Below are 9,920 nucleotides of genomic sequence, written 5' to 3' on the forward strand. Positions count from 1 at the left end.
GAGAGGCCCGTGCATCGTGATGAAGAGTGGCCCCCGCTCGCTGCAACTAAAGAAAGCCCTCGCACAGAAATGAAGACCCAACACAGCCAAAAATAAATAAATAAATAAATAAATAAATAAAAGATGCTTGATATTATTTCAATTTACTTAAAGTTACTGGGGCTTTTTTTGTGTCCTAGCATGTGATCTATCCTGAAGAATATTGCAGGTGCACTTGAAAAGAATGTGTATTCTGCTGCTTTTGGATGGATGTATATATATATATTTAATTGTTGAATAATATTTCTGTGTTTCTCTATGTGTGTATATGTGATATATATTTATCACATTTTCTTTATCCATTCATCCACTGAAGGACATTTAGGTTATTTCCATATCTTGGCTGTTGTGAATAATGCTGCAATAAACATGGGAGTACAGATATCTCTTCAAGATATGGAATTTATTGATAGAAATATTTTTATAAATCCAATGTTGGCAAGAATGTGAGAAAATGAATGCTCTTATATTCTTCTGGTGGGAGTGTATATAGGCATGAACTTTATGGAGGGAAACTGACAGTGTGTGACAAAGTCCTTAACAGGTTACTCAAAAATTGTAGGGATTTATCCCATGAAAATCATCAGATATTTGATCAAAGATTTGTGGATCTTTGACACAAGACATTCATTACATTATTTATAATAGTTAAAATTTAAAAGCAACCAAAACATCTGATATAGGATAACATGCAATTATTGAAAGTGATATTTTTGAAGATATTTAATAGTATATTAATGGTATTATTAAAATGAAAACTATGTATATAATGGGATAATTTTGAATTTGTAAAAAAAATCACATATACACACATGTATTATTTGAAGAAAGTTGAGAACAAATACAGTGAAGTGTTTAGAGAGTTTACCTCTGGGTGGAAATAGTATGTGTGATTTTAATGCTTTTTTTTTTTTTTAGTATGTTCACTATTCCCTCCAAAATTGTTTGCAATGAGTATATAATTTTTCCTGATTAGTTAAATGTGTTATATTAAAAATAACTTTGTAAGAATAGTAATCTAATATTACTTTGTAGAAAATATTTCTTCTGGGACCATTGAACTTTGAATAATGGTATGTATAATTTAGAAAACCAAGATGGGATTTTAAAATTGCTTTGAACTATTTGTTGGCCACTAAACAGTAGAACATCAAACAGAACAAACATGTCTCTAAAAGCATAGTAAAGTCCATGCGTCTTCCTTGTTGTCTCTTTCAGCAGTGTAAGATAATTATATTTATGATTACAAGCAATTGTTTCATTAAAATATCAGCCAGCCCTATATTCTTGAATAAATCAAAATCTTCAACATGAAGAAAGGTTGGTTTAATCAAGTTATGCATCATATAGACATTGATCCCGCAGGGGCTGAACATCTATCTATACCAGGTTCTGGTATTTTTCATGAAAAGTAGGTCTGTTTGCAGCAATATGTGATTCATTTAAGGAAATGTGGTATTTTTAGACATGCCCTCATGGACTATGTGAATGACATTTTTGGTGTGTTGGTGCATAACCTGTTGGAGCAGCCCTGAATGCTTAGGGATTTCATTGTCAGACCTGAAATGGACAATAAAGTTAAGCTCATGAGGACAGGTTTTTTTAAAAATAAATAAATTTATTTATTTATTTATTTATGGCTGCGTTGGGTCTTCGTTGATGCACGTGGGCTTTCTCTAGTTGTGGCGAGCGGGGGCTACTCTTTATTGTGGTGCACAGGCTTCTCATTGTGGTGGCTTCTCTTGTTGTGGAGCAAGGGCTCTAGGCACGTGGGCTCTAGAGTGCAGGCTCAGTAGTTGTGGCACAGGGGCTTAGTTGCTCCGCGGCATGTGGGATCTTCCCGGATCAGGGCTCGAACCCACGTTGCCTGCATTGGCAGGTGGATTCTTAACCACTGCGCCACCAGGGAAGTCCATGAGGACAGGTTTAAAAAAAAAAAAGAGGGAATTTCCTAGGGGTCCAGTGGTTAGGAGTTCATGCTTCCACTGCCAGGGGAACTGATCCCACAAGCCATGTGGCACAGCCAAAAAAAAAAAAAAAAAAAAAAAATACCCCACGTAACTGAAAATGGCTACAAATGAGTTAGAAATATCTTTAGATTATCAATGAAAGAAGACATCACTTAAATTTTGGTTATGATACTGAAGGATAGAGAGTTGTATAATTGTATGAATAAATGTGTACTGTTAAAAGTTAGCATTTTTTTCATTTACATTAAGTTCACTGTTTCTACATTAAGATATAATTGATTGCATTTTAGGATGAAAAACATGGTAATTGCTGGCATTTAATCATTAGAACACTATTTCTTCATTTTGCAAGGGAGTAAGCAGAGCTTCAGAAATGTTGATTAACTTGTTGGAGGTCTCGCAGCTCCTAAGCCAAGGTACTAATTCATCTTGGTCTGCGAGCTATGGGCTTACCCTGTAAACACTACAGTGCTTTGAGGGCACTTGACTCTTTCAAGGGCACAGAATTAGCTTTTTTTTTTTTAGTTGCAACATGTGGGATCTTTTAGTTGCCGCATGTGGCATCTAGTTCCCTGACCAGGGATTGAACCCAGGCCCCCTGCATTGGGATCGTGAGTCTTTACCACTGGTCCACCAGGGAAGTCCCCATAATTGGCTCTTCAACCTACCCAAAGAGGCCTGTTTCTCCAAGGATGAGCTCAAGGCAGAGGTCACCCAGGGCAAGTCCCTGGGTAGGGAAAGCAGTGATAATAACCTCAATTCTGCCACCTGTGGCTGTGAGAAATTTTCCAGGGAAAAGTTGGGTCAGATTTTCTGATTTGGTTGAGTCAACAGAGTCACCCGTAATAGGTGCAAAGCGTAGCTCTCTTCAGTTCCATGTTTGGAGCCTGGACTCCCAGTGAGGGCCTTTCCACCCATGAAGGCAGAGCTTGCCAGATCATTAAGGCTTCAGCGGGGAAGGAAATTATCTAGTGTTTTTGAGTTAACTATGTTCCTTGGGTCAGTGGTGCTGAACTATTTGGACTTAGATTTCGTGTATTAGAGACACAGAGTTTTCCTGGCAACACTTGAAAAACATATTAAGACTTTGCCACTTCTCTGTTCATGTGTTCACTGGTAAGACACACTGTAGTCCTGTGGCCTAAGAAGGGTAACTGTGTACACGGTATGTCTCATAATAATCCCCCCTTTGCTCACTTCCTGCTGTTTTTCTGCCAGCCTAACTTGCCGGGGATCCTCTGCTAGCTTTCTTTTTTTTTTTTTAATTTTATTTTATATTGGAACATAGTTGATTAACAATGTTGTGTTAGTTTCAGGTGTACAGCAAAGTGATTCAGTTATACATAGACATGTATTTATTCTTTTTCAAATTCTTTTTCCCATTTAGGTTATTAAAGAATATTGAGCAGCATTCCCTGTGCTATAGAGTAGGTCCTTGTTGGTTATCTGTTTTGTTTGTTTGTTTGTTTGTTTTTTGTTTTGTTTTTAAACTCAAACAGAAAGTCACAAAAATTATAATCATCCTCATCAGTTCACTCAGTCCCATGTAATTAATTTTTCTTTTCATCTTGATCTTTTGTTAGCACTTTTATGAGTTCATCAGTTTTCCATCAGAGTTCTGAAAATGTTTATTCATTCAGTTCAGCAGTATAGTCAGTTACCAGAAACCTGTACTTGTCAGAGTCTTTTCCATGAATTCCTTGAAGACGAAACCCTTTTATAAGAACATATTTGCAAAAGCATCAGAGTACACCCAGAACTGTCTATAAATGACAAAAGACTTAAAAATGACCACGGTTAAAGATTTGATGAAAGTTCATAATAATGCAATTGACAAGGAAATTTAGTTATTTCTGAGATATACATTTTAAAGTAATAACTAGAATTATGACTTATAACATTATACCAGAACATATAAGATTTTTAGAAATTTCATGTAATGTCTGAAACATTTATATTAACATATTTCCATACAAATAACCCAAAGAAAGTTTAGTATTAGTTGTTTTGTTTGTTTGTTTGTTTGTTTTTTTATACTGCAGGTTCTTATTAGTCATCAATTTTATACACATCAGTGTATACATGTCAATCACAATCGCCCAATTCAGCACACCACCATCCCCACCCCACCGTGGATTTCCCCCCTTGGTGTCCATACGTCTGTTCTCTATATCTGTGTCTCAACTTCTGCCCTGCAAACCAGCTCATCTGTACCATTCTTCTAGGTTCCACATACATGCGTTAATATACGATATTTGTTTTTCTCTTTCTGACTTACTTCACTCTGTATGACAGTCTCTAGATCCATCCACGTCTCAACAAATGACTCAATTTCGTTTCTTTTTATGGCTGAGTAATATTCCACTGCATATATGTACCACATCTTCTTTATCCATTCGTCTGTCAATGGACATTTAGGTTGCTTCCATGACCTGGCTATTGTAAATAGTGCTGCAATGAACATTGGGGTGCATGTGTCTTTTTGAATTATGGTTTTCTCTGGGTATATGCCCAGTAGTGGGATTGCTGGATCATATGGTAATTCTATTTTTAGTTTTTTAATGAACCTCCATACTGTTCTCCATAGTGGCTGTATCAATTTACATTCCCACCAACAGTGCAAGAGGGTTCCCTTTTCTCCACACCCTCTCCAGCATTTGTTGTTTGTAGATTTTCTGATGATGCCCATTCTAACTGGTATGAGGTGATACCTCATTGTAGTTTTGATTTGCGTTTCTCTAATAATTAGTGATGTTGAGCATCTTTTCATGTGCTTCTTGGCCATCTGTATGTCTTCTTTGGAGAAATGTCTATTTAGGTCTTCTGCCCATTTTTGGATTGGGTTGTTTGTTTCCTTATTATTGAGGTGCATGCACTGTTTATATATTTTGGAGATTAATCCTTTGTCCGTTGATTCGTTTGCAAATATTTTCTCCCATTCTGAAGGTTGCCTTTTCGTCTTCTTTATGGTTTCCTTTGCTGTGCAAAAGCTTTGAAGTCTCATTAGGTCCCATGTGTTTATTTTTGTTTTTATTTCCATTACTCTAGGAGGTGGATCAAAAAAGATCTTGCTGTGATTTATGTCAAAGAGTGTTCTTCCTATGTTTTCCTCTAAGAGTTTTATAGTGTCCGGTCTTACATTTAGGTCTCTAATCCATTTTGAGTTTATTTTTGTGTGTGGTGTTAGGGAGTGTTCTAATTTCATTCTTTTACATGTAGCTGTCCAGTTTTCCCAGCACCACTTATTGAAGAGACTGTCTTTTCTCCATTGTATATCCTTGCCTCCTTTGTCATAGATTAGTTGACCATAGGTGCGTGGGTTTATCTCTGGGCTTTCTATCTTGTTCCATTGATCTATGTTTCTGTTTTTGTGCCAGTACCATGTTGTCTTGATTACTGTAGCTTTGTAGTATAGTCTGAAGTCAGGGTGTCTGATTCCTCCAGCTCCGTTTTTTTCCCTCAAGACTGCTTTGGCTATTCGGGGTCTTTTGTGTCTCCATACAAATTTAAAAATTTTTTGTTCTAGTTCTGTAAAAAATGCCATTGGTAATTTGATAGGGATTGCATTGAATCTGCAGATTGCTTTGAGTAATATAGTCATTTTCACAATATTGATCCTTCCAGTACAAGAACATGGTATATCTGTCCATCTGTAGGTATCATCTTTAATTTCTTTCATTAGTGTCTTTTAGTTTTCTGCATACAGGTCTTTTGTCTCCCTAGGTAGGTTTATTCCTAGGTATTTTATTCTTTTTGTTGCAATGGTAAATGAGAGTGTTTCCTTAATTTCTCTTTCAGATTTTTCATCATTGGTGTATAGGAATGCAAGAGATTCTGTGCATTAATCTTGTATCCTGCTACTTTACCAAATTCATTGATTAGGTCTAGTAGTTTTCTGATGGCATCTTTAGGATTCTCTATGTATAATATCGTGTCATCTGCAAACAGTGAGAGTTTTACTTCTTCTTTTCCAATTTGTATTCCTTTTGTTTCTTTTCCTTCTCTGATTGCCATGGCTAGGAATTCCAAAACTATGTTGAATTAGAGTGGCAAGAATGGACATTCTTGTCTTGTTCCTGATCTTAGAGGAAATGCTTTCAGTTTTTCACCATTGAGAATGATGTTGGTTGTGGGTTTGTCATATATGGCCTTTATTATGTTGAGGTAGGTTCCCTCTATGCCCACTTTCTGGAGAGTTTTTATCATAAATGGGTTGAATTTTGTCAAAAGCTTTTTCTGCATCTATTGAGATGATCATATGGTTTTTATTCTTCAGTTTGTTAATATGGTTTATCACATTGATTGATTTACGTATATTGAAGAATCCTTGCATCCCTGGGATAAATCCCACTTGATCATGGTGTATGATCCTTTTAATGTGTTGTTGGATTCTGTTTGCTGGTATTTTGTTGATTTTTGCATCTATATTCATCAGTGATATTGGTCTGTAATTTTCTTTTTTTGTAGTATCTTTGTCTGGTTTTGGTATCAGGGTGATGGTGGCCTCATAGAATGAGTTTGGGAGTGTTCCTTCCTCTGCAATTTTCTGGAAGAGTTTGAGAAGGATGGGTGTTGGCTCTTCTTTAAATGTTTGATAGAATTCATCTGTGAAGCCATCTGGTCCTGGACTTCTGTTTGTTGGAAGATTTTTAATCACAGTTTCAGTCTCATTACTTGTGATTGGTCTGTTCATATTTTCTATTTCTTCCTGGTTCAGTCTTGGAAGGTTATACCTTTCTAAGAATTTGTCCGTTTCTTCCAGGTTGTCCATGTTATTGGCATAGAGTTGCTTGTAGTAGTCTCTTAGGATGCTTTGTATTTCTGCAATGTCCGTTGTAACTTCTCCTTTTTCATTTCTAATTGTATTGATTTGAGTCCTCTCCCTCTTTTTCTTGATGAGTCTGACTAATGGTTTATCAATTTTGTTTATCTTCTCAAAGAACCAACTTTTAGTTTTATTGATCTTTGCTATTGTTTTCTTTGTTTCTATTTCATTTATTTCTGCTCTGATCTTTATGATTTCTTTCCTTCTGCTAACTTTGGGTTTTGTTTGTTCTTCTTTCTCTAGTTCCTTTAGGTGTAAAAAGTTAGATTGTTTATTTGAGGTTTTTCTTTTTTCTTGAGGTAGGCTTGTATAGCTATAAACTTCCCTCTTAGAACTGCTTTCGCTGCATCCCATAGGTTTTGGATCGTCATGTTTTCATTGTCATTTGTCTCTAGGTGTTTTTTGATTTCCTCTTTGATTTCTTCAGTGATCTCTTGGTTATTTAGTAACGTATTGTTTAGCGTCCATGTGTTTTTGTTTTTTACGTTTTTTTCCCTGTAATTCATTTCTAACCTCATAGCGTTGTGGTCAGAAAAGATGCTTGATATGATTTCAATTTTCTTAAATTTACTGTGGCTTGATTTGTGACCCAAGATGTGATCTATCCTGGAGAATGTTCCATGCACACTTGAGAAGAAAGTGTAATCTGCTGTTTTTGGATGGAATGTCCTATAAATATCAATTAAATCTATCTGGTCTATTGTGTCATTTAAAGCTTCTGTTTCCTTATTTATTTTCATTTTGGATGATCTGTCCATTGGTGTAAGTGAGATGTTAAAGTCCTCCACTATTATTGTGTTACTGTCGATTTTCTCTTTTATAGCTGTTAGCAGTTGCCTTATGTATTGTGGTGCTCCTATGTTGGGTGCATATATATTTATAATTGTTATATCTTCTTCTTGGATTGATTCCTTGACCATTATGTAGTGTCCTTCCTTGTCTCTTGTAACATTCTTTATTTTAAAGTCTATTTTATCTGATATGAGTATAGCTACTCCAGCTTTCTTTTGATTTCCATTTTCTCTGCTAGCTTTCTGCCCTTCTGCCTTCCAGTGCCAGTTGCTGTGTGTGCGCAGGGCTCTGCTCCTCCTTCGTGGGAGCCCAAGGTGCTTCTCTGCTAAGGCTACCTGAAGAGGTCCAGGGACATTCAGATCAAGAAGCAAGCCAGCCAGGGTCCTCCTTGCAGCACAGCTGAGCACTCTGGTTAGAGCATGGGTCTGCGCGATCTCACTTAAGAGTTAAAAATCCAGTGAAAAGAGGTACTGGTACTCCTTCCTCTTCCTTCTCACCAAGTAGATGGATTAGTAGGACAGGAAACATGCTAGTGGAAAATTACCACTTTGGGTGACATCAAGAGTGTTTTCCCTTAGATCAGATCGGTGCTTTGTGACCACCTAGAAGGGTGGGATAGGGAGGGTAGGAGGGAGGGTGGTGCAAGAGGGAAGAGACCTGGGGACATATGTATATGTATAACTGATTCACTTTGTTATAAAGCAGAAACTAACACACCATTGTAAAGCAATTATACTCTAATAAAGATGTTAAAAAAAAAAAAGAGTGTTTTCCCTTAATTTGTGAAATCCATGTTTCCAGAAATAAGGCATGTTTTTTGGTCAGTAATGCTTAGAAATAGCTGAATGAATCAAACCTGCATTGTTTCTTCTTTATTAAAAAGCTTACCTTGGCAGTGACCAGTTTGAGTATGATCACAATGGTGCAAAGGAAAATTAACCCCTGTTTTACCTTGAAAGAGCGCCAACATATAGGTCCTACCATATTATGTGGTTCCCATTGCTTAGAGACATCAAAAATTAATGATTCATTTGTGGATTATTTCCTGGTTGATAGGAAACTATCTTGGAGGCATTTTTAAAAATAATATATTCAGGGGAAAAATTTGGCTGTTGTATGCCATCTACTAATAAGAAAAGGATGATTGATTAAACAAGAGTTACTTTCCCAGGGTAACCATTAAATATGTATGTAGGACACAGCAAATAAGCACAATAAGAATGAGTTTTGACAAGTTAACAGCACAATTTATCTTTAAAGTGCTGTATAAAAACAAGCTAATTAATCCTCTCACCCTCTGTATGATAAAGTGAAAAAATTGTTACCCTTCCTTTTTTGTTGTTCATCAACCTAGTTTTATTTGAATAATTTTTAGTTTGAATGTGTTTCTGATCCTACTTGATGTCTTCCTCAGTGATAGATTTATTGCTGCCCTCCTGGGAGAGCCATCTGATGATGTGACACTCCCAAAGAAAAGATTACGTCAAACAGAACTGGCTAGCCACTGCTTGAGAGCTCATTTATAACTTTCTGAAGTTGTAAATGAATTGGAGTTTCTCAGAGGCCCGTGGCTCCAGACAAGTAGACAAATTCCTACCATACATTTCTCACTGGGGGGAAAGGTAAAAGTTCGATTTTACCTACAAGTGACTGCCATGATTGCACTAAATCATTGAACATCATCCTGCTGACAGCCTGCCTTATATTTACAGAAACTGACTTTGTGGCCAGTTTCTCAACTTACCAACTTATCAACTTTTTCTCCCAGTATTATTGAAATATAACTGACATATAACATTGTATTAGTTTAAGATATACAACATGATGGTTTGATATATGTGTATATTATAAATGAGGAAGGGTTAGTTAACATCCATCACCTCACATTTCTTCTTGTGATGGGAACTTTTAAGATTTACTCTCTTAACAGCTTTCAAATGTGCAGTGTTGTTAACAGTAGTCACCATGCTGTACATTACATCTCCAGGAGTCTTTTATAACTGGAGGTTTGTACCTTTTGACTACCTTCATTCATATCTACCCCCTCTCCAACCTCTGGCCTTTGGCAACCATGGTAACCACCAATCGATTCTCTGTTGCTATGATTCATTTTTTTTTTTTAGATTCAACATGTAGCTGAGATTGTATATTGTTTGTCTTTATCTGTCTGACTTATTTCACTTAGTATAATGACCTCAAGGTCCATCCATGTTGTTGCAAATAGCAGAATTTCCTTCTTTGTAATGGCTGCATAATATTCTAGTGTGTGTGTGTGTGTGTGTGTGTGTGTGTGT

This window comes from Balaenoptera musculus, chromosome 6 (genome assembly GCF_009873245.2).
Source record: "Balaenoptera musculus isolate JJ_BM4_2016_0621 chromosome 6, mBalMus1.pri.v3, whole genome shotgun sequence".
NCBI classification, from domain to species: domain Eukaryota; kingdom Metazoa; phylum Chordata; class Mammalia; order Artiodactyla; family Balaenopteridae; genus Balaenoptera; species Balaenoptera musculus.